Source organism: Schistocerca cancellata, chromosome 8, assembly GCF_023864275.1.
Source record: "Schistocerca cancellata isolate TAMUIC-IGC-003103 chromosome 8, iqSchCanc2.1, whole genome shotgun sequence".
Lineage (NCBI taxonomy): Eukaryota > Metazoa > Arthropoda > Insecta > Orthoptera > Acrididae > Schistocerca > Schistocerca cancellata.
Window position 1 is genome coordinate 598,042,236 of NC_064633.1, and position 23,587 is coordinate 598,065,822.

Here is a 23,587-nt window from a genome sequence, read left to right on the forward strand (position 1 = left end):
CTTTCCCTTCTTTGCTTAGAACTGGGTTGCCATCTGAGCTCTTGATATTCATACAAGTGGTTCTCTTCTCTCCAAAGGCCTCTTTAATTTTCCTGTAGGCAGTATCTATCTTACCCCTAGTGAGACAAGCCTCTACATCCTTACATTTGTCCTCTAGCCATCCCTGCTTAGCCATTTTGCACTTCCTGTCGATTTCATTTTTGAGACGTTTGTATTCCTTTTTGCCTGCTTCATTTACTGCATTTTTATATTTTCTCCTTTCATCAATTAAATTCAATATTTCTTCTGTTACCCAAGGATTTCTATTAGCCCGCGTCTTTTTACCTACTTGATCCTCTGCTGCCTTCACCACTTCATCCCTCAGAGCTACCCATTTTTCTTCTACTGTATTTCTTTCCCCCATTCCAGTCAATTGTTCCCTAATGCTCTCCCTGAAACTCTCTACAACCTCTGGTTCTTTCAGATTATCCAGGTCCCATCTCCTTAAATTCCCACCTTTTTGCAGTTTCTTCAGTTTAAATCTGCAGTTCATAACCAATAGATTGTGGTCAGAATCTACATCTGCCCCAGGAAATGTCTTACAATTTAAAACCTGGTTCCTAAATCTCTGTCTTACCATCATATAATCTATCTGAAACCTGTCAGTATCTCCAGGCTTCTTCCATGTATACAGCCTCCTTTCATGATTCTTGAACCAAGTGTTAGCTATGATTAAGTTATGCTCTGTGCAAAATTCTACAAGGCGGCTTCTTCTTTCATTCCTTCCCCCCAATCCATATTCACCTACTATGTTTTCTTCTCTCCCTTTTCCTACTGACGAATTCCAGTCACCCATGACTATTAAATTTTCGTCTCCCTTCACTACCTGAATAATTTCTTTTATCTCGTCATACATTTCATCTATTTCTTCATCATCTGCAGAGCTACTTGGCATATAAACTTGTACTACTGTAGTAGGCATGGGCTTTGTGTCTATCTTGGCCACAATAATGCGTTCACTATGCTGTTTGTAGTAGCTAACCCGCACTCCTATTTTTTTATTCATTATTAAACCTACTCCTGCATTACCCCTATTTGATTTTGTATTTATAACCCTGTAATCACCTGACCAAAAGTCTTGTTCCTCCTGCCACCGAACTTCACTAATTCCCACTATATCTAACTTTAACCTATCTATCTCCCTTTTTAAATTTTCTAATCTACCTGCCCGATTAAGTGATCTGACATTCCACGCTCCGATCCGTAGAACGCCAGTTTTCTTTCTCCTGATAACGACGTCCTCTTGAGTAGTCCCCGCCCGGAGATCCGAATGGGGGACTATTTTACCTCCGGAATATTTTACCCAAGAGGACGCCATCATCATTTAATCATACAGTAGAGCTGCATGTCCTCGGGAAAAATTACGGCTGTAGTTTCCCCTTGCTTTCAGCCGTTCGCAGTACCAGCACAGCAAGGCCGTTTTGGTTAATGTTACAAGGCCAGATCAGTCAATCATCCAGACTGTTGCCCCTGCAACTACTGAAAAGGCTGCTGCCCCTCTTCAGGAACCACACGTTTGTCTGGCCTCTCAACAGATACCCCTCCGTTGTGGTTGCACCTACGGTACGGCCATCTGTATCGCTGAGGCACGCAAGCCTCCCCACCAACGGCAAGGTCCATGGTTCAAATCTCCGCCATTTCTCTCCCCACATCCACCACTGCTGGCAGCTCACCTCCAACTGCGCAACGCTACGCGCTGTTCACATCCAGCTGCCGCTGCCCAACACTACAATGGCAGACAACAATGCAAACTAACCACAGACTGCACACAGCACAGCCAGTGATTTTCATACAGAGAGCGCTACGTGGCGGCGTCGTTACCAATATAAGAACCTAAACAGCCTACTTACACAGCCTACTTACAGAAGGCTAGAGAAGAAGACCAGCGTTCACCTGCAACATGATAACGCCAGATTCCTCAACACTTATGCGACCACGCAACTCATTGCAAAATTCGCCTGGACTGCCTTACCACGTCCACCGTACAGACCCGATTCAGCGCCTTCGGACTTTCATCTTTTTAGGCCTCTGAAAGATGGACTACGTGGCGAACATTTTCAAGACTCCGATGCTGTTTTCAAAGCTGTAAGGAAGTGATTAGGCTCAGCTGCTTGCGATTTTTACAAGCGTCGCATGCAGGCTCTGGTTCATCGTCGGCAAAAGTGCATAACATTAAGCTGGGATTAATGACAGCATTTGTTAAGGCTGTGCATAGGAATGAAACAGCATTTCAGTACTTGTGTATGATTGATTGGCGGCTCCATTCAGTGCTGTGTGCACAACGAGCATATGACAAATTAGAAGGAAGATCAGCGTGGGCCGTAATTTTGATGATTTATTAACAGCAATATCGATTTTCATCTCCCTCTACATCTACATACATACTCCGCAATCCACCATACGGTGTGTGGCGGAGGGTACCTCGTACCACAACTAGCATCTTCTCTCCCTGTTCCAATCCCAAACAGAACGAGGCAAAAATGACTGCCTATATGCCTCTGTACGAACCCTAATCTGTCTTATCTTATCTTTGTGGTCTGTCCGCGAAATGTAAGTTAGCGGCAGTAAAATTGTACTGCAGTCAGCCTCAAATGCTGGTTCTCTAATTTTCCTCAGTAGCGATTCACGAAAAGAACGCCTCGTTTCCTCTAGAGACTCCCACCTGAGTTCCTGAAGCATTTCCGTAACACTCGCATGATGATCAAACCTACCAGTAACAAATCTAGCAACCCGCAACTGTTTTGATTCTATGTCCTCCTTCAATCCGACCTGATAGGGATCCCAAACACTCGAGCAGTACTCAAGAATAGGTCGTATTAGTGTTTTATAAGCGGTCACCTTTACAGACGAACCACATCTTCCCAAAATTCTACCAATGAACCGAAGACGACTATCCCCCTTCCCCACATCTGCTATTACATGCTTGTCCCACCTCATATCGCTCTGCAGTGTTACGCCCAAATATTTAATCGACGTGACTGTGTCAAGCGCTACGCTACTAATGGAGTATTCAAACATTACAGGATTTTTTTTTCCTACTCATCTGCATTAATTTACATTTATCAATATTTAGAGTTAGCTGCCATTCTCTACACCAATCACAAATCCTGTCCAAGTCATCTTGTATCCTCCTACAGTCACTCAACGACGACAACTTCCCGTACACCACAGCATCATCAGCAAACAGCCGCACATTGCTGTCCACCCTATCCGAAAGATCATTTATGTAGCTAGAAAACAGCAGCGGACCTACCACACTTCCATGGGGCACTCCAGATGATACTCTCAACTCCGATGAACACTCACCATCGAGGACAACGTACTGGGTTCTATTACTTAAGAAGTCTTCGAGCCACTCACATATTTGGGAACCAGTCCCATAGTCTCGTACCTTAGTTAGAAGTCTGCAGTAGGGCATCGAATCAAACGCTTTCCGGAAGTCAAGGAATATGGCATCCGTCTGATACCCTTCATCCATGGGTCGGAAGATATCATGTGAAAAAAGGGCGAGTTGCGTTTCGCAGGAGCGATGCTTTCTAAAGCCGTGCTGACGCATGGACAACAACTTCTCTGTCTCAAGGAAATTTATTATCTTCGAACTGAGAATATGTTCGAGAATCCTGCAACAAACCGATGTTAAGGATATTGGTCTGTAATTTTGAGGATCAGTCCTTTGTAACCTCCCCCTCACTTATCGACCTTAATGACAGTGAAAAATTAAACCGCGTGTACCTAATGGAAATTTGGGAAAAGCAATCGGTCTTGGCTGCAGATTTCTAGACTTGCGCTATTGGGCGGGGAATTGTAGGACGCCCCTAGATAGGGGTGCACTACACAAAGGGAGCGGCTACTCGGGTAGCAGAGTACTTGTGGCGTGCACATGGTTTTTTTTTTTTTTTTAGGCTAGGCAGTAGTGCGAGGTGTCCTGATGAACACTCACCAGTCGACGTGCATGCAGGGAAATCAGGACGTGCTCAGTGTAAAGACACTTCAGCTATCAAGATATTAGCAGTAAATTTTCAGTGTTCGGAATAAAGTTCATGAATTTACTGCCCTCCAGGAAGCGTGTGGCGCTCAAATTATTCTCGGGACTGAGACCAGGCTGAACCCTGAGATAAGAAGTTCTGAAATATTTAGTGAGGGTTGAAACGTATATTGGAAAGACGGATTAGACACCATAGGAGGTCGTGTCTTCATTGCAGTTGACAAAAATATTGTGTCTACTGAGGTCGAAGAAGAGTGTGATTGTGAAGTTATCAGGACACGTTTAACAGGGCTTGGAGAAATAAAGTTAATCGTTGGGTGTTATTACCGGCCACCAGGTTCCACTGTGACAGTTCTAGAATCATTCAAAGGGAGTCTACACTCTGTATCGCAGAAGTACCTGGATCATGCTATATTAGTCGGAGGCGACTTCAACCTACCTAGTATAGACTGGGATGTCTATGGATTCATTACAGGTGTTACAGACAAGCCGTCGTGTGAATTACTTTTGAACACATTATCCGAAAACTGTCTTGAGCAGCTAAATCGACAGCCAAGAAATAACGGAAATATTTTAGATCTGGTAGCCACGAACAGACCAGACCTCATCGACGGTGTCAGTGTTGAGACAGGGATTAGTGATCATGATGCTCTCACTACGACTATGGTTACGAAAGTTAAAAAGTCGGTCAAGAAGGCTAGGAGAGTATTCTTACTAGAAAGAGCAGATAAGCAGTTGTTAGCATCCTACTTAGTAAATGAATCGATTTCATTTACTTCCGGTACGATAGACGTGGAAGAATTATGGGCACACTCTGACTTAATTTAGCAAAAGAATTAATATAACCGGAAAATCGAAAGTTAATTTAGTGACTGAAGTTAACAGTGAGCTTTCTTTCTTACACATTGTAAATCACGCATTGGACAAGTATGTGCCGAAAAAGTGGGTTACGGACGGAAAAGACCCACCGTGGTTTAACAGCGCAATTCGTAGAATGCTCAGGAAGCAAAGGCAGTTGCGCTCGCGGTACAAGAAAGATCGGGAGAATGAGGACAGGCAAAAGTTAGTAGAGACTCGTGCTGCTGTAAAAAGAGCGATGCGCGAAGCATTCAACCACTACCACCGTCATACCTTAACAAAAGATCTTGCTGAAAACCCAAGAAAATTCTGGTCTTACATAAAATCGGTAAGCGGGTCAAAGGCGTTCATCCAGTCACTCACTGATCAGTCTGGCCTGGGAACGGAAGACAGCAAAACGAAAGCTGAAATTTTAAATTTAGCATTTGAGAAATCTTTTACGCAGGAGGATCGTACAAACATACCGCCGTTTGAGTCTCGTACAGATTCCCGTATGGAGGACATAGTGATAGACATCCCTGGGGTTGTGAAGCAGCTGAATGGGTTGAAAATAAATAAATCGCCAGGTCCTGATGGGATTCCAATTCGGTTTTACAGAGAGTACTCTAATGCATTGGCTCCTTACTTAGCTTGCATTTATCGCGAATCTCTTGCCCAACGTAAAGTCCCGAGCGACTGGAAAAAAGCGCAGGTGACGCCAGTATATAAGAAGGTGTAACGCCGGAAATGCATATCCTCCTATTTCCATCTATTGTACTATAAATTTGTTTTCCTTATTTTTGTTACCTGAAGATATAACATTTCAGTGTCTTTACATATTGTAATTGTTTTACTATTTGTATATATATATTTATGCATTTATGTCGATGTATGATTGATTTGTTTCGTAAATATTATTTGTATTTTTACGCTGGGTCTTGCCTAGGGAAAACTGCTATCGAACGATTACATCGATAGGTCGTGTGAAGAATCAAAGTGTTTAGGATCTTTGGTAGTGTTAACTCTGCCGCGTGGAGCGCGGGCTGAGCAGAGGGAGTCTAGCTGGAGTAGCGAGTGGAGCAGGTGCGTTGTGTGAAGCTCCCGCGAGTTGCCGCGCTTTCGGGGTTTGGCAGCATGTAATTGCGCTCGACTTGCGATGATAGTTTTTGACATGGTGTCGCGGACGGGAAGCATTATCTGGCGCACATCAAGAGCCCGTTTCGTCTGGTGACCGTGTCGAGAAGAAGGCACGCCAACATCCAGCTTCTGCAACAGCGACGGCCGACAATGAGTGCCTGTCGCCACCTCCTCTATCGACGGCTTCAAACCTTCAATCAACCAACAAGGAAGACTGGAAGCACGTAAAGGTTTAGAACTGTATGGCAGACCTCAGCTTTTCAAACTTTTAAAATTGTTGCACCACAAAATTACAGCAACTTAGCATGAACGTTTGTTGCTCATTGTCCTAATTGCATTACCAAGCGGGGTCCCTTCCTTTTCCGGAATGAGCCCGAGTGTCGTTGAAATCCGATTTCACTGCTTTAATTTCAAAGTTCAGTTATGGTATTCATAGCTGGCTACAATATTTAGATTACACAAGCACAAATTAAGAGTGCGAGTTTTGTTACCGTATTTTAGCTTACCTGTGACTGCAGCTCAGCTTGGTACGTACTAAATTTTACTATTGTTAATTGTTCAGAATCATTTAATTCAAGTTCAAAGTTAAATCCCTTATTTCTAAATTGCGTAGATTCAAGTAGCTTTTGAAATGATTGTTGAGGTAGTCCAAGACTAACCGTATTTTGCTGAATTTCGATGTGCTTCTGAAAGAAAGCTCACTGTTAACTTCAGTCACTAAATTAACTTTCGATTTTCCGGTTATATTAATTCTTTTGCTAAATTAAGTCAGAGTGTAGCGAAATTTATTACTTCTGACAAACTTTCAGTTTTCACACTGCACGTGTCAACCTTCAGTTGCCACGCTTCTAGTGCTAATTATATGTGTAATAATCTTACTTTTTCAGTTACTATAGTAATTGTCCTTAGGACTGCCGACCGTAATTTCCCCAAATCTCAAATATCTAATTAGCGCAAATTAATTGTTAACGTGACGACCGCACGTTTATTTTCTTTATTAACTTTACCTCTATTTCAAAATTAATTTCCACCAGTTTCATTAGCATTTTTCCTTTCATTTATATGTAACCCTTTCCTCCCTCTTTACCGACAAATTAACCTGACAGGATGGTAGGTGGATCAAAACAAAATGTCCAGACACTCTGTGACCAAAATGGTACTGAAACAGAGGATGACAGACTAAAGGCCGAAATACTAAATGTCTTTTTCCAAAGTTGTTTCACAGAGGAAGACTGCACTGTACTTCCTTCTCTAGATTGTCGCACAGATGACAAAATGGTAGATATCGAAATAGACGACAGAGGGATAGAGAAACAATTAAAATCGCTCAAAAGGGGAAACGCCTCTGGACCTGATGGGATACCAGTTCGATTTTACACAGAGCACGCGAAGGAACTAGCACCCCTTCTTGCAGCGGTGTACCGTAGGTCTCTAGAAGAGCGTAGCGTTACAAAGGATTGGAAAAGGGCACAGGTCATCCCCGTTTTGAAGAAGGGACGTCGAACAGATGTGCAGAACTATAGACCTATATCTCTAACGTCGATCAGTTGTAGAATTTTGGAACACGTATTGTGTTCGAGTATAATGACTTTTCTGGAGACTAGAAATCTACTCTGTAGGAATCAGCATGGGTTTCGAAAAAGACAGGCATGTGAAACCCAGCTCGCGCTATTCGTCCACGAGACTCAGAGGACCATAGACACGGGTTCACAGGTAGATGCCGTGTTTCTTGACTCCCGCAAGGCGTTAGATACAGTTCCCCACAGTCGTTTAATGAACAAAGTAAGAGCATATGGACTATCAGACCAATTGTGTGATTGGATTGAGGAGTTCCTAGATAACAGGACGCAGCATGTCATTCTCAATGGAGAGAAGTCTTCCGAAGTAAGAGTGATTTCAGGTGTGCCGCAGGGGAGTGTCATAGGACCGTTGCTATTCACAATATACATAAATGACCTGGTGGATGACATCGGAAGTTCACTGAGGCTTTTTGCAGATGATGCTGTGGTGAATCGAGAGGTTGTAACAATGGAAAATTGTACTGAAATGCAGGAGGATCTGCAGCGAATTGACGCATGGTGCAGGGAATGGCAATTGAATCTCAATGTAGACAAGTGTAATGTGCTGCGATTATACAGAAAGATAGATCCTTTAGCGTTTAGCTACAAAATAGCAGGTCAGCAACTGGAAGCAGTTAATACCATAAATTATCTGGGAGTACGCATTAGGAGTGATTTAAAATGGAATGATCATATAATGTTGATCGTCGGTAAAGCAGATGCCAGACTGAGATTCATTGGAAGAATCCTAAGGAAATGCAATCCGAAAACAAAGGAAGTAGGTTACAGTACGCTTGTTCGCCCACTGCCTGAATACTGTTCAGCAGTGTGGGACCGTACCAGATAGGGTTGTTAGAAGAGATGGAGAAGATCCAACGGAGAGCAGCGCGCTTCGTTACAGGATCATTCAGTAATCGCGAAAGCGTTACGGAGATGATAGATAAACTCCAGTGGAAGACTCTGCAGGAGAGACGCTCAGTAGCTCGGTACGGGCTTTTGTTAAAGTTTCGAGAACATACCTTCACCGAAGAGTCGAGCAGTATATTGCTCCCTCCTACGTATATCTCGCGAAGAGACCATGAGGATAAAATCAGAGAAATTACAGCCCACACAGAGTCATACCGACAATCCTTTCCACGAACAATACAAGACTGGAATAGAAGGGAGAACCGATAGAGGTACTCAAGGTACCCTCCGCCACACACCGTCAGGTGGCTTGCGGAGTATGGATGTAGATGTAGATGTAGCTGTAGGATGAACGGGCGAGGCCAGCCGGCCAGCCTCCACATTGGCCCTCGGCCTCGAGCGAGCCGAACGCGTTGCAGTCCGCCACTCGGCCTGAGGTGAGGGCGGCCCCAACGCGCCGGGTACACTAGAAGCTGCCTCGGCGGCTGAGTCAGCGCACGCAGCAAGCGACACCTGGTGTGTCTCAAGCGACGCGCCAGACCCTCCGCCGTCGCTGCACCTCGAGGCAGCAGCCTGAAGGCGGCTGACCGTGGCCAACAGCACGCTCAGCTGCTCGCGAACCGCAGCCAGTCCCTCCTGCGCCCGCACACAGCACGCACTCACCCTATCCATCCTACTGCTAATATCTGACGACTCCGCGAATTTATACTCTACGGCTATCAATAAGCAATAATACTCCACTCAAATACGAGAATACGCAAGGATTTTATGTAATTAAATATGCAAGCGCACAAACACTCGGAAAGAAATTAAGAATCAAACTACAGAACTGATATGAAAGCTAAATATGCGACTCGCTACTGCACTGCTGCTGCACTGATACTTCACCAGCGGCTGCTCAAGGATCACATAATGATCACCTTCAGTGCTTTAGCGTACAAATTAAAGCTCGTAATCACTGGTTTCACAATGTTATTGTGATCGTTTCATAGTTTCTGTTACTGACAGTATCTAGACACCAGTGCCTACCAGCTTTAATTTGTACGCTAAAGCACTGAAGGTGATCATTATGTGATCGAAAATCGATTTTGCTGTTAATAAATCATCAAAATTACGGCCAACGCCGACCTTTCTTCTAACTTGTGTATAATGTTTCCATGTTGCAGCACAGAGAAGATCAGAAGAGGATATCACTGATTCACAGATACGTCAGCTGTTGGAGGACACACACTCCGATACATCTCTAACCTCTGATCAGCTGCATGCGTCGCATTATTGTCGTAAAGTGACAAAACAGTTCTTGGGAAACAGGAGAGCTGAAATTTAGAGGAATCTTGTGGACGAACATTTGTGCTTATAAGGTCATTGCCCGCAACATGAGCCTGAAAATGCAATTCCTTTATTGCCACTTCGATGTGCTCCCAGAGAACTGTGGTGCATTCAGCAACGAGCACAGCGAGTGGTTCCACCAGCACATTTCTGTCATGGGACAGCGGGGCAAAGGACGAGAGACTGCTGCTATGGTGGCTGGTTTCTGCGTGATACTACACAGAGATGCTCCAGACACCACGAACAAGAGGGAGGCAAAGGAATGGCGTGAATAAACTAGGTAAGTGCAATTAGTGGATATATCCTAATGATTATGGTAGCTATATAATTATGTGAAATTTGAAGTCCCAACATATTTATAACCCTGAGGTAGGAGACAGGCAATTTTAGTTGTGCTATTTGTGTTCAGCGCACTGAGATCTGAAAAAAAAGAAAAGACACTGTGGACCAGTGTTATTAAACCAAGTAAGTTCACTGTACCACAGTTCCTCAACATATACACGATATCTCATTCGATCGCAAGAAACGATCAGTTCAGTCGTCATTTACGCCATCCGAGGTCAGCGGAGACGGATGCAGCACAGAATCACGGCGGATTCTTTAGGAGAGTGTAACACATTCCGTACTGCCCGACAACGACCGAATAACTTCCCAAGTGCAGATACCTCGGCCTTATACAGTCGCTATGCGGACGGCAAAGGAAAGTCTTGCTAGAAAGTTGCTTCCAGCATCGGCAACAGTGCTCACCCAACACCTTTCTTGACTACAAACTTATTTATATCATTATTAGGTGAAGACCTACAACGATCCCAATTTCTCTCTAAGTCAAGGTATACTCTCTAAGTCAAGGTATACTCTGTTTACGTTGTGTAAGATTCTGAACCCGAATACTTTCAAAGTTTATCCTCCAGAATTTTTCAGACGGAGCAGATGGTATATAGTGGTCTCTGAATTGACTCTTTACCTGTTTTTGTATAGTAAATGTTGGTCCAGATTCATTTTTATTTACACTGAAGAACCAAAGAAACTGATACACCTGCCTAATATCATGTAGAGCCTCGCTAGCACACAGAAGTGCCGCAACACGACGTGGCATGGACTCAATAATATCTGAAGTAGTGCTGGAGGGAACTGACACCATGAATCCTGCAGGGCTGTCCATAAATCCGTAAGAGTACGACGGAGTGTAGATCTCTTCTGAACAGCACGTTTCAAGGCATCCAACATGCTCAATAATGTTCGTACCTGGCGAGTTTGGTGGCGAGCGGAACTGTTTAAACTCAGAAGAGTGTTCTTGGAGCCACTCTGTAGCAATTCTTGACGTGTGGGGTGCTGCATTGTCCGGCTGGAATTTCCCACGTACGTCGGAACGCAAAGTGGACATGAATGGACGCAGGTGATCAGACAGGATGCTTACGTTTCACATATCAGGGGTCCCATATCACTCCAACTGCACACGCCCCACACTATCACAGAGACCCCGCCAGCTTGAAAATACCCCTGCCGACATGCAGGGTCCATGATTCATGAGGTTGTCTTCATACCCATACACCTCCATCCGCTCGATGCAATTTGAAATAAGACTCTCTGACCAGTCAACATGTTTCCAGTTTTCAACCGTCCAATGTCGGTGTTGACGGGCCCAGGCTAGACGTAAAGCTTGGTATCGTGCAGTCATAAAGGGTACACGAGTTGGCCTTCGGCTCCGATAGCCCATATTGATGAATTTTCATTGAATGTTTCGCACGCTGACACTTGTTGCTACCCCAGCATTGAAATCTGCAGCAATTTGCGGAAGGGTTGTAATACTGTCACGATGAACGATTCTCTTCAGTCGTCGTTAGGCCAGTTCTTGCAGGATCTCTCTCCGACCGCAGCGATGTCGGAAATTTGATGTTTACTTGATATTCACGTTACACTCGTGGAATGGTGGTACGAGAAAATGCCCACTTCATCGCTACCTCAGAGATGCTGTGTCCCATCGCTCGTGCGCCGACTATAACACAACGTTCAGACTCATTTAAATGTTGACAACCTGCCACTGTAGCAGCAGTAACCGATCTAACAACTGTTCCAAACACTTGCAGTCTTATATAGGCGTTGCCAATCGCAGCGCCGTATTCTGCCTGTTTACGTATCTCTGTATCTGAATACAAGTGCCTGTACCAGTTTCTTTGGCGATTCAGTGTATATCAAATGCAGTGCTGGAATTTTAACTTTACATCTAATATAATAAGGTAATTTAATCAAACTAGTTTTTATTGCTTTAGGCACAAAAATTTGTTTTTAGTTAATAATTCAAAATATGAAGGAGGCAGCTTCATGAAAAATTCTCCCAGACGTCTTTATGATAAACTGAACCAAATTCCAAAGGTATTTGATATTACTCACTTTTAACATTTCCAGAAAGAGGATTAATTCGAAAAGTGGATAAGGTAACTTCATGAAAACCTCTACAGAATGTTTTTATAATCAACTGAACTTAATTCCAGAAGTATAATTTTCTAAGTTGAATATTACGTGGTTTTAAAATTTCGAAAAAACTGGATTTTTCAAGAATTAATTGTCAGAGCATGCTGAGACTCTCAACCTTTACCATTGTCTTTGTTTCACATACTCCATCCAAGTTTTGTAACGATATTTAAACATTTAATAAGAAATTACTACGCAGTGTCTTTGTTCACTCTGTTCATGACATGCATTAGGCACTGCCGTCTTGACCTTGCCCGAGCGTCGGATATAAATCAATATCTGCCACGCTACACTAGACATTTTGGTAAGTGATTGCTTCCCCATAATTGCTCGGATTAGAAGAGGGGTAAGGCAGGAGGAGGTAGGAGGAGATTAGTTTTTATCGTCTCGTCGCCAACGAGGTGATCAGAGACGATGCAGATGCTGGAATCAGGGAAGGATGGAGTAGGAAAGCGGCCGTGCCCTTTAGAAGGAACCATCCCGGCATTTGCCTTATACCGTTTAGGGAATTCACGGAAAACCTGAATCAGGATGGCCAGATGCTTTTTATCTTTATACTGTCAAGCATTTGGGATCTGGGAAGAAGCAGTGACGGAAATAATAGAGAGGCTCAAAATCGAGACTAAATTAATGGCGAAAGGGTATGCATAATGAGATTCACTGAAGACATTGTTATCCTTAGAGAAAATAAAGCCGAACTGAAGGACCTGTTGTATGTAATGAGCAGTCTAAAGAATAATGACTAATGAGATTCACTGAAGCCATTTTTATCCTTAGAGAAGATAAAGCAGAATTGGAGGACCTGTAATGAACAGTCTAATGAGTAAACCGGAAAAGAAAACAAATGTAATGATAAATAGCAAACATGAAAATAGCAAGAAACTTGGGAAGCAGTGACATGAAGAAGTGACACGATGACAGGACATGTGTGAAGGCATCGGGGAATAAATTCCATGGTACTACAGGGAGCCTCGTAAGGTAAAAACTGTAGAGAAAGACAGATATTGCTGCAATACTGTGGTGTCACCGCCAGACACCACACTTGCTAGGTGGTAGCTTTAAATCGGCCGCGGTCCATTAGTACATGTGGGACCCGCGTGTCGCCACTGTCAGTAATCGCAGACCGAGCGCCACGACACGGCAGGTCTAGAGAGGCGGACTAGCACTCGCCCCAGTTGTACGGACGACTTTACTAGCAACTGCACTGACGAAGCCTTTCTCTCATTTGCCGAGAGACAGTTAGAATAGCCTTCAGCTAAGTCCATGGCTAAGACCTAGCAAGGCGCCATTAACCCTATCTGGAAAGAGTCGCACTTGTATAACCAAGAGCGATGTACCACAATGATGGAATTAAAAGTTAAGTAAACAGACGCTACGTACTTTTCTTTAGTGCATTAATAACGTATCCTGTTCCAGACTTCACGCCAGTCGGCGTGTGTGTACGCGTGCCTTTCGGTTACCCGTCACTGTGGACTGGCTGTCTCGTCAGCCCACTACAAATACATCCAACAAATAATCGAGGATGTAGGATGTAATTGTAAGCTGAGAAGGTTAGCGTGGGAGAGGATTTCGTGGCGGACCACATCAAACGAGCCAGGAGACTGATGGCACAAAAATAAAAAATAAAAAGAAAGAAATGGAGGAGCATGTGGATGGCCACTTGGCAGTTAGACATGCGGAGGGCTGAAGTGCGCACCGCGCGGATGGAGTACGTACGATCTGAAATGTGGCGCTCCAGGAACGGAAAGGTAAACAAAACGCGCGCATCACGACGACAAGTGTCGTTCGAAGCCTGAGCACGTGGTTTACCCACCGCGAGGGGCCTAACAACGCGGCGGCAGATAGGCGGCCGTTACGCAGACAAACTGCCCCCGATAACGGCGCGTCCATTCTTGCGCCCGGCGCGCCGCAGGTCCGCTCCGCTTTAAACTCCCCACGCCGACCGCCACGGCCTCGCGCGCCCGAAAGAACAGCAAAGCAAGCGCGGGACGGCCGCAAACATTATTAGTCCCAAAGGTAGGGGGGCGCTTTATCGGTTATGGCGGCGGCCATTGTGAGCGGCGCGGTAATCCTGAGGGCGACAGCGCCGGCGCGGCGCGGCGCGCTCCACGCACGCCGTGGATTTACTGGACAGGGGTCGCCGGCCACGCCGCCCCCGCCTAACGGCAACTGTCACCCGCAGCCGCTGCGCCACCTAGGGGCTGTTCAAAACGTAGCCCAGCCTAATGGGATACTCATCGAGTTAGTAAAGTTGTTGGAAGCGCCATCGGCAGAGATACGTGTTGGTCCGTACGTGCAGAACAACCATCCTAAAACAAAAACAGTCCTGTGTTTAACCATTCCAATCGCAACAACATGAAAAACATGTTATTTATCCTTGTCATCACAATAAGGAACGTCCACCCCTGGTAGCTGAGTGGTCAGCACGACAGCATGTCATACCTAACGGCCCGGGTTCGATTCCCGGCTGGGTCGGAGATTTTCTCCGCTCAGGGACTGGGTGTTGTGTTACCCACATCATCATCATTTCATCCCCATCGACACGAAAGTCGCCGAAGTGGCGTCAACTCGAAAGGCTTGCAACAGGCGAACGGTCTACCGGACGGGAGGCCCTAGCCACACGGCATTTCCATTTATTTACAATAAGGAACGAATACAAGAATAAAGTGGCAAAACATAAACACTAAATTGTTTTCAGCAGGTGGCCTCACTCTGGAAAATGCTTTAAAAATGTATTACAAAGACTCTCGACCGCAATAAAACAGTTATTTACAACTGTTGCCTGTTTCAGTCAGACCGTGATGGTAGGCGTTGTCAGGTGTTATAGCCCCACGAACGGCAACAGCACTTGACGTCCGTGAAGTCATAAAACCTGCTCCGTTCACCGCCACGGCGAGCCATCGTGGCCTGAAGATGGTCGCATTCTGACCGAAACCAATTACCATTCTAAGTAAATGTTTCATTGAGGTCAAGACTGTTTTTAATACTTTTTAAAGTACTTTGGGGCAGACCGCACTTTCTCCACGAGAAGTAGTTCAAAAATGGTTCAAGCACTATGGGGCTTAACATCTGAGGTCATCAGTCCCCTATAACTTATAACTACTTAAACCTAACTAACCTAAGGACATCACACACATCCATGCCCGAGGCAGGATTCGAACCTGCGACCGTAGCAGTCGCGCGGTTCCGGACTGAAGGGCCTAGAACTACTCGGTCAAAGCGGCCGGTATGAGAAATAGTCTCAAGAACTATTTTGGAAAATAAATTTAAAATTTTGCACAAAAGTATTCTTTAGTGCCATCGTAAGCAATGAATTCAAAAATAAATTGGCAAAAAGACAGCAATCAATTGTTTTAAGACGGTTGTTTCATTTTGGAACCACCAGGACTTACAGTTTTCAATTACCCATCATTTCATGTTATAGGCTATATTTGAACCCAGGGAGAAGGAATAAAATCTCTGTGGTTTGCCGATGACCTTGTAATTCTGTCAGAGACAGCAAAGAACCTGGAAGAGTAGTTGAACGGCATGGGCAGAATGTTGAAAGAAGGGCATAAGATGAGCATCAACAAAAGCAAAACGAGGATAGTGGAATGTAGTCGAATTAAATCAGATGATGCTGAGGGGATTAGATTAGGAAATGAGACACTTAAAGGAGTGGATGAGTTTTGCTATTTGGGAATCAAAATAGCTGATGATGGTCGAAGCAGAGAAGCTATAAAATGTAGACTGGTAATGGCAAGAAAAGTTTTTAAGAAAAAGAAAAATTTGTTAACATCGAGTATATTTGTATGGAGTGTAGCCATGTATGGAACTGAAACATGGAGGATAAACTCATTAGACAAAAAGAGAATAGAAGCTTTTGAAATCTGGTGATACAGAAGAACTCTGAAGATTAGATCGGTATATCACATAATGAGGAAGTAATGAATAGAATTGGGGAGAAGAGAAATTTGTGGTACAACCTGACTAAAAGAACGGATCAGTTGGTAGGACACATTTTAAGACATCAAGAGATCACCAATTTAGTATCGAAGGGAAACGTGGGGTGCAAAAATCGTAGAGGGAGACCACGAGATGAGTACAGTAATTAGATTCAGAGGAATGTAGGTTGCAGTAGTTACTCGGAGATGAAGAGTCTTGTACGGGATAAAGTATCATCAAGAGCTGCATCAGAGTAGTCTTTGGACTGAAGACCACAACAACAACACTTGAAACCAAATACGCATTTTTCCTAGACGCTATCCCGCACCTTGAAACTTCTATGGACTCATATTCCACAAAACAAATTATAGTGAAAAATAACAAACAAAAAGGGCCCTAAATTTTAATACATTTTGTATGAAAACTACATACTGCCCCAATGGTTTCATTTAGAAATCACACATTACAGCTTCAGATTAACGTTCCAATAGCTTTAAATATACTTACTTTCACAGTCAAAGATTTTATCAGTATGGCATCTATAAAAAAATACACACACATTTCGCAATCTCCTACAGTCAACATAGCACAACCACCGCGCCGCCTGTTGCGTTGAATGTAGTAATTAACTGCTACAGTGCAGCATATTCGTATAAGTTACCTTATTGTAGCACTAGATGTCTCTACCTTGCAACTGCACCGATAGTTTCATACTAAAGACACCGGTGCCTCAAATAAATTAATTAAATTGTGGTTTTAGGCACTACACCGCAATCCGATTTTTGTAATTTTTTTTTTTTTTTTTGTTTATCGTACTTGAAATTCAGAACTCAAATATCTCTCCGCCAAAGCACTTCGACGCACCTCTCAAAAATTCTCGAAAAAAGTCTTGTTAGAATGTTTAATATGCGAAAACAGAGTAACTTTTTTTTTTTTTTTTTGACCACAAGCCTGTCCGTTTGGTAGAGTGCTTGCTCGTCACGTATAGGGCTAGGAGTCGATTTGTGGCCGACGCAAATTTTTAAACAAAATTTCGTATTCTGCGTACATTTCCGTGAAGCATAGAGTACATAAAGATGGAAAAACTCGGTAAAGCTTGAGACTGGTAATTGCGAGATCGAATCTCGTTTCGGTCATTTCTCCGTTTTATTCCGTACAGTTCGAATCCCTACTGTAATATTTCCTCCTATCTATGTAATTATGTAGTTATGTAGTTATCAATTCGTTCGAGCAATCAATCATTCATAATAGGAAACACAGTCATAACTCAGTCACTCAAAATGATACAGAAATTTTACTTGTTAGAATGAAATCAGGCGATGATTCTTCTTCTCTGCAGGCTCGTGCTTTGCGGCAGTCTGCTAATCTGTACAAATAAAATGCCTCGTATTTTTGGGAGCGTTGCGTAATCAGTCGGGAAACCTCAGATCAAGCGGATATTTGGCTTTGATGAAGTTTAACCTTCTGAAGAAGTAATGGAGCTCTTGGATTATTAAATGCAGGATCGTATCCAGTCTTTCGCAAGCTTCCTTCTGATTAACAACTACGCAATATATCTATGAATATCATTAATTCTCAAATGTGAAATAATGTAAATTGTTACACACCTTTTGTATGAAGGAGCAATGTTGTTGTTGTTGTGGTCTTCAGTCCTGAGACTGGTTTGATGCAGCTCTCCATGCTACTCTATCCTGTGCAAGCTTCTTCATCTCCCAGTACCTACTGCAACCTACATCCTTCTGAATCTGCTTACTGTATTCATCTCTTGGTCTCCCCCTACGATTTTTACCCTCCACGCTGCCCTCCAATACTAAATTGGTGATCCCTTGATGCCTCAGAACATGTCCTACCAACCGATCCCTTCTTCTGGTCAAGTTGTGCCACAAACTTCTCTTCTCCCCAATCCTATTCAATACTTCCTCATTAGTTATGTGATCTACCCATCTAATCTTCAGCATTCTTCTGTAGCACCACATTTCGAAAGCTTCTATTCTCTTCTTGTCCAAACTATTTACCGTCCAGGTTTCACTTCCATACATGGCTACACTCCATACAAATACTTTCAGAAACGACTTCCTGACACTTAAATCTATACTCGATGTTAACAAATTTCTCTTCTTCAGAAACGCTTTCCTTGCCATTGCCAGTCTACATTTTATATCCTCTCTACTTCGACCATCATCAGTTATTTTGCTCCCCAAATAGCAAAACTCCTTTACTACTTTAAGTGTCTCATTTCCTAATCTAATACCCTCAACATCAACCGACTTAATTCGACTACATTCCATTATCCTCGTTTTGCTTTTGTTGATGTTCATCTTATATCCTCCCTTCAAGACACCATACATTCCGTTCAGCTGCTCTTCCAAGTCCTTTGCTGTCTCTGACTGAATTACAATGTCATCGGCGAACCTCAACGTTTTTATTTCTTCTCCATGGATTTTAATATCTACTCCGAACTTTTCTTTTGTTTCCTTTACTGCTTGCTCAATATACAGATTGAATAACATCGGGGAGAGGCTACAACCCTGTCTCACTCTTTTCCCGCCGGCCGCGGTGGTCTAGTGGTCCTGGCGCTGCAGTCCGGAACCGCGGGACTGCTACGGTCGCAGGTTCGAATCCTGCCTCGGGCATGGGTGTGTGTGATGTCCTTAGGTTAGTTAGGTTTAAGTAGTTCTAAGTTCTAGGGGACTTATGGCCTAAGATGTTGAGTCCCATAGTGCTCAGAGCCATTTGAACCATTTTGAACCACTCCCTTCCCAACCACTGCTTCCCTTTCATGCCCCTCGACTCTTATAACTGCCATCTGGTTTCTGCACAAATTGTAAATAGCCTTTCGCTCCCTGTATTTTACCCCTGACACCTTTAGAATTTGAAAGAGAGTATTCCAGTCAACATTGTCAAAAGCTTCCTCTAAGTCTACAAATGCTAGGAATGTATGTTTGCCTTTCCTTAATCTATTTTCTAAGATAAGTCGTAAGGTCAGTATTGCCTCATGTGTTCCAGTATTTCTACGGAATCCAAACTGATCTTCCCCGAGGTCGGCGTCTACTAGTTTTCCATTCGTCTGTAAAGAATTCGTGTTAGTATTTTGCAGCTGTGGCTTATTAAACTGATTGTTCGGTAATTTTCACATCTGTCAACACCTGCTTTCTTTGGGATTGGAATTATTATATTCTTCTTGAAGTCTGAGGGTATTTCGCCTGTTTCATACATCTTGCTCACCAGATGGTAGAGTTTTGTCAGGACTGGCTCTCCCAAGGTCGTCAGTAGTTCCAATGGAATGTTGTCTACTCCGGGGGCCTTGTTTCGACTCAGGTCTTTCAGTGCTCTGTCAAACTCTTCACGCAGTATCGTATCTCCCATTTCATCTTCATCTACATCCTCTTCCATTTCCATAATATTGTCCTCAAGTGCATGCCCTTGTATAGATCCTCTATATACTCCTTCCACCTTTCTGCTTTCCCTTCTTTGCTTAGAACTGGGTTTCCATCTGAGCTCTTGATGTTCATACAAGTGGTTCTCTTATCTCCAAAGGTCTCTTTAATTTTCCTGTAGGCAGTATCTATCTTACCCCTAGTGAGATAAGCCTCTACATCCTTACATTTGTCCTCTAGCCATCCCTGCTTAGCCATTTTGCACTTCCCGTCGATCTCATTTTTGAGACGTTTGTATTCCTTTTTGCCTGCTTCATTTACTGCATTTTTATATTTTCTCCTTTCATCAATTAAATTCAATATTTCTTCTGTTACCCAAGGATTTCTACTAGCCCTCGTCTTTTTACCTACTTGATCCTCTGCTGCCTTCACTACTTCATCCCTCAAAGCTACCCATTCTTCTTCTACTGTATTTCTTTCCCCCATTCCTGTCCATTGTTCCCTTATGCTCTCCCTGAAACTCTGTACAACCTCTGGTTCTTTCAGTTTATCCAGGTCCCATCTCCTTAAATTCCCACCTTTTTGCAGTTTCTTCAGTTTTAATCTACAGGTCATAACCAATAGATTGTGTTCAGAGTCCACATCTGCCCCTGGAAATGTCTTACAATTTAAAACCTGGTTCCTAAATCTCTGTCTTACCATTATATAATCTATCTGATACCTTTTAGTATCTCCAGGGTTCTTCCATGTAAGGAGCAATATATATATATATATATATATATATATATATATATATATATATATCCCTTTTAATCATACAATTTCGTATCAGTTATCTTTTGTCATAAATCTCAATATTCAGATTACAATTCTTCAAACAATGCTCAGGCTAATTGGCACGAAGACAATCTCGGAAGCTTTCTTCTAACAACCACCAGAGAGAGTACTACAAAGAATAATTATGCACTCATGGCATAGCTATTGTATGAAACTACTTTGCGCATGGACTCTGTAAGTATGAAGATAGAAAATTAGTAAACGTCATTCAAGAGTAGAATTGTATCAGAATAATCCATCTAATATAAAGAGATATTACACTATGTTACTTTAAATATAATTCATCAAATATATCCTAATTAACACGTCTAACTGGTGTCTTAAGGAAAAATGCTCGTTTTATTATTTGTAAATACATGATGCACACATAAATCGAGCTTTTATTGCAAACATTAATCCGTAATTGTGGATCGTTTATAAAAGAATGTTAATCGTGTAATGCCGGAAATGCATATCCTCCTATTTCCATCTAATGTACTATGAAATTTTTCCTTTTTTTGCTACCTGAAGATATGACATTTCTCTGTCTTTATATATTGTAATTGTTTTACTATTTGTATATATATATATATATATATATATATATATATATATATATATATATATGCATTTATGTCGATGTATAATTGGTTTGTTTTGTAAATATTATTTGTATTTTTACGCTGGGTCTTGCCTAGGGAAAACTATGCTATTGAACCATTACATCGATAGGTCGTGTGGAGAACCAAAGTGTTTACGATCTTTGAGGGTGTGAACTCTGCCGCGCGGAGAGCAAGCAGAGAGAGTCTGGCTGGAGTAGGGCAGTGGAGCAGGTGTGTTGTGTGACGCTCCCGCGAGCTGCCGCGCTTTCGGGGTTTGGCAGCATGTAATTGCAATCGACTTGCTATGTTAGTTTCTGACATTGTGTCGTGGACCGAAGGCGTTAGCTGCCACACATCAAGAGCCCGTTTCGGCTGGAGACCGTGTCGAGAAGAAGGCACGCCAATATCCAGCTTCTGCAACAGCGCCGGCCGACAATGAGTGTCTGTCGCCACCTCCTCGATCGACGACTTCAAACCTTCAATCAACCAACAAGCAAGACTGGTAGCACGTAAAGTTTTAGAACTGTATGGCAGACCTCAGCTTTTAAAACTGTTAAATTTTTCTCACTAAATTACAGCAACGTAGCATGAACATTTGTTGCTCATTCTCCCAATTGCATTACCAAGCAGGGTCCCTTCCTTTTCCGGAATGAACCCGAGTGTCACTGAAATTCAAACGCCAGCATTAAAGTAATATCATTCGATTTCACTGCTTTAATTTCAAAGTTCAGTTAAGGTATTCATAGCTGGCTACAATATTTAGATTACACAAGCACAAATTAAGAGTGCGAGTTTTGTTACCATATTTTAGCTTACCTCTGACTGCAGCTCAGCTTGGTACGTACTAAGTTTAACTATTGTTAATTGTTCAGAATCATTTAATTCAAGTTCAAAGTTAAATCTCTTATTTCTAAATTGCGTAGATTCAAGTAGCTTTTGAAATGATTGTTGAGGTAGCCCAAGACTAACCGTATTTTACTGAATTTCGATGTGCTTCAGAAACAAAGCTCACTATTAATTTCAGTCATTAAATTAACTTTCAATTTTCCGGTTTTATTAATTCTTTTGCTAAATTAAGTCAGAGTGTAGCGAAATTTATTACTTCTGAAAAACTTTCAGTTTTCACACTACACGCGTCAACCTTCAGTTGCCACGGTTCTAGTGCTAATTATATATGTAATAACCTTTCTTTTTCAGTTACTATAGTAATTGTCCATAGGACTGGCGACCGTAATTTCCCCCAAATCTCAAATATCTAATTACCGCTAGTTAATTGTTAACGTAACGGCCGCACATTTACTTTCTTTATTAACTTTACTCTTTTCAAAATTAATTTCCACCAGTTTCATTTGCATTTTTCCTTTCATTTAGATGTAACCCTTTCTTCCCTCTTTACTGACAGATTAACATCGGTGACGACTGCTTTTCCCAAATTTCCATTAGGTACACGCGGTGTAATTTTTTACTGTCATTAAGGTCGATAAGTGAGGGGGAGGTTACAATCGACACAGTTTATGTGGTATCGTAGATGGATATCACCCCCACCAGCGTCTCATAGTTGGCACGCTGCCGACAGACGCCGATAACGGTCTCACTGAGACCAGGCGGATCCAATGACGCAAACCCTCTGAGCCACGCCTTCAGCAGCTTCGACTACGAGCGCTCTCTGCCGCCGCGACGTGGGATGGCTGGCGGCAGCCACACAGCCTGTTCTTAGTCACAGTCTCCTACGGTCTTAACTATTCTGAGTCAGCCTTCGGTAACTCGTTCCTGCATTAGTAGCGGCAGTCTCACGCTGCACGATGCTCTTTAGTTTGCTTGTTGTAATGGCTGGAATTTATTGTTGTTTGTCCTTTTCTAAAGGTCATTCACGACACATTGAGAAAGCTAGAAGTGAAAAGTCTGTTTAATGTATTTATGTGTTTGCTAATATTTTGGCTCCTGTGCAGCTTGTCTACGATGACAGCTGCTGCTCCGCTTTGTTGCCCACCCACTGGGTACGAAGTCGTACACAACAGTTTATATCTGAAAAAACATTACAAATTCATTTTTTCCCATCTTTCTGTATTCACCTTTGCAGAAATACTCTAGAACATGCACCTTAATTTGATCCTACCAATGAATCGAACCCAGTCCTCTCACATGTCAGGCGAGCACTCGACCACACAGCCACACAGCTTGTCGAAAAAGAAAAGAGAGAGGAAAAAAAGTTACACTTTTGCGTATTGAGGAATATGGTTGGAAAACTTCAAACTCGATTACGTCGACAATTTTTGAAAATATCATCAATTTGCTTTGGGAAATTGATGTACAATGAATTTACAATACACGAAAGTCCCATTGCCATGTGGTCGCCTTGTTGGAATTTTCAAAAAAATTAGAGAAACTAAAATCCTCTGAAACTTCAACACACAGCTAATGGCACACTTTCTTCTTTCAGCTCACTCCCATCAACCATCCCTTCCCACACCAGGTTTCTCTCCCCTTGTCTACACAGTTCTCTAATCTTCCCTAGCAACTATTGTCATTTTCATTTCGATTCTCTCCTGTCTAAATTATTACTTTTCCAAGAATGGAGATTACTACTATTGAATTTGTTATGTA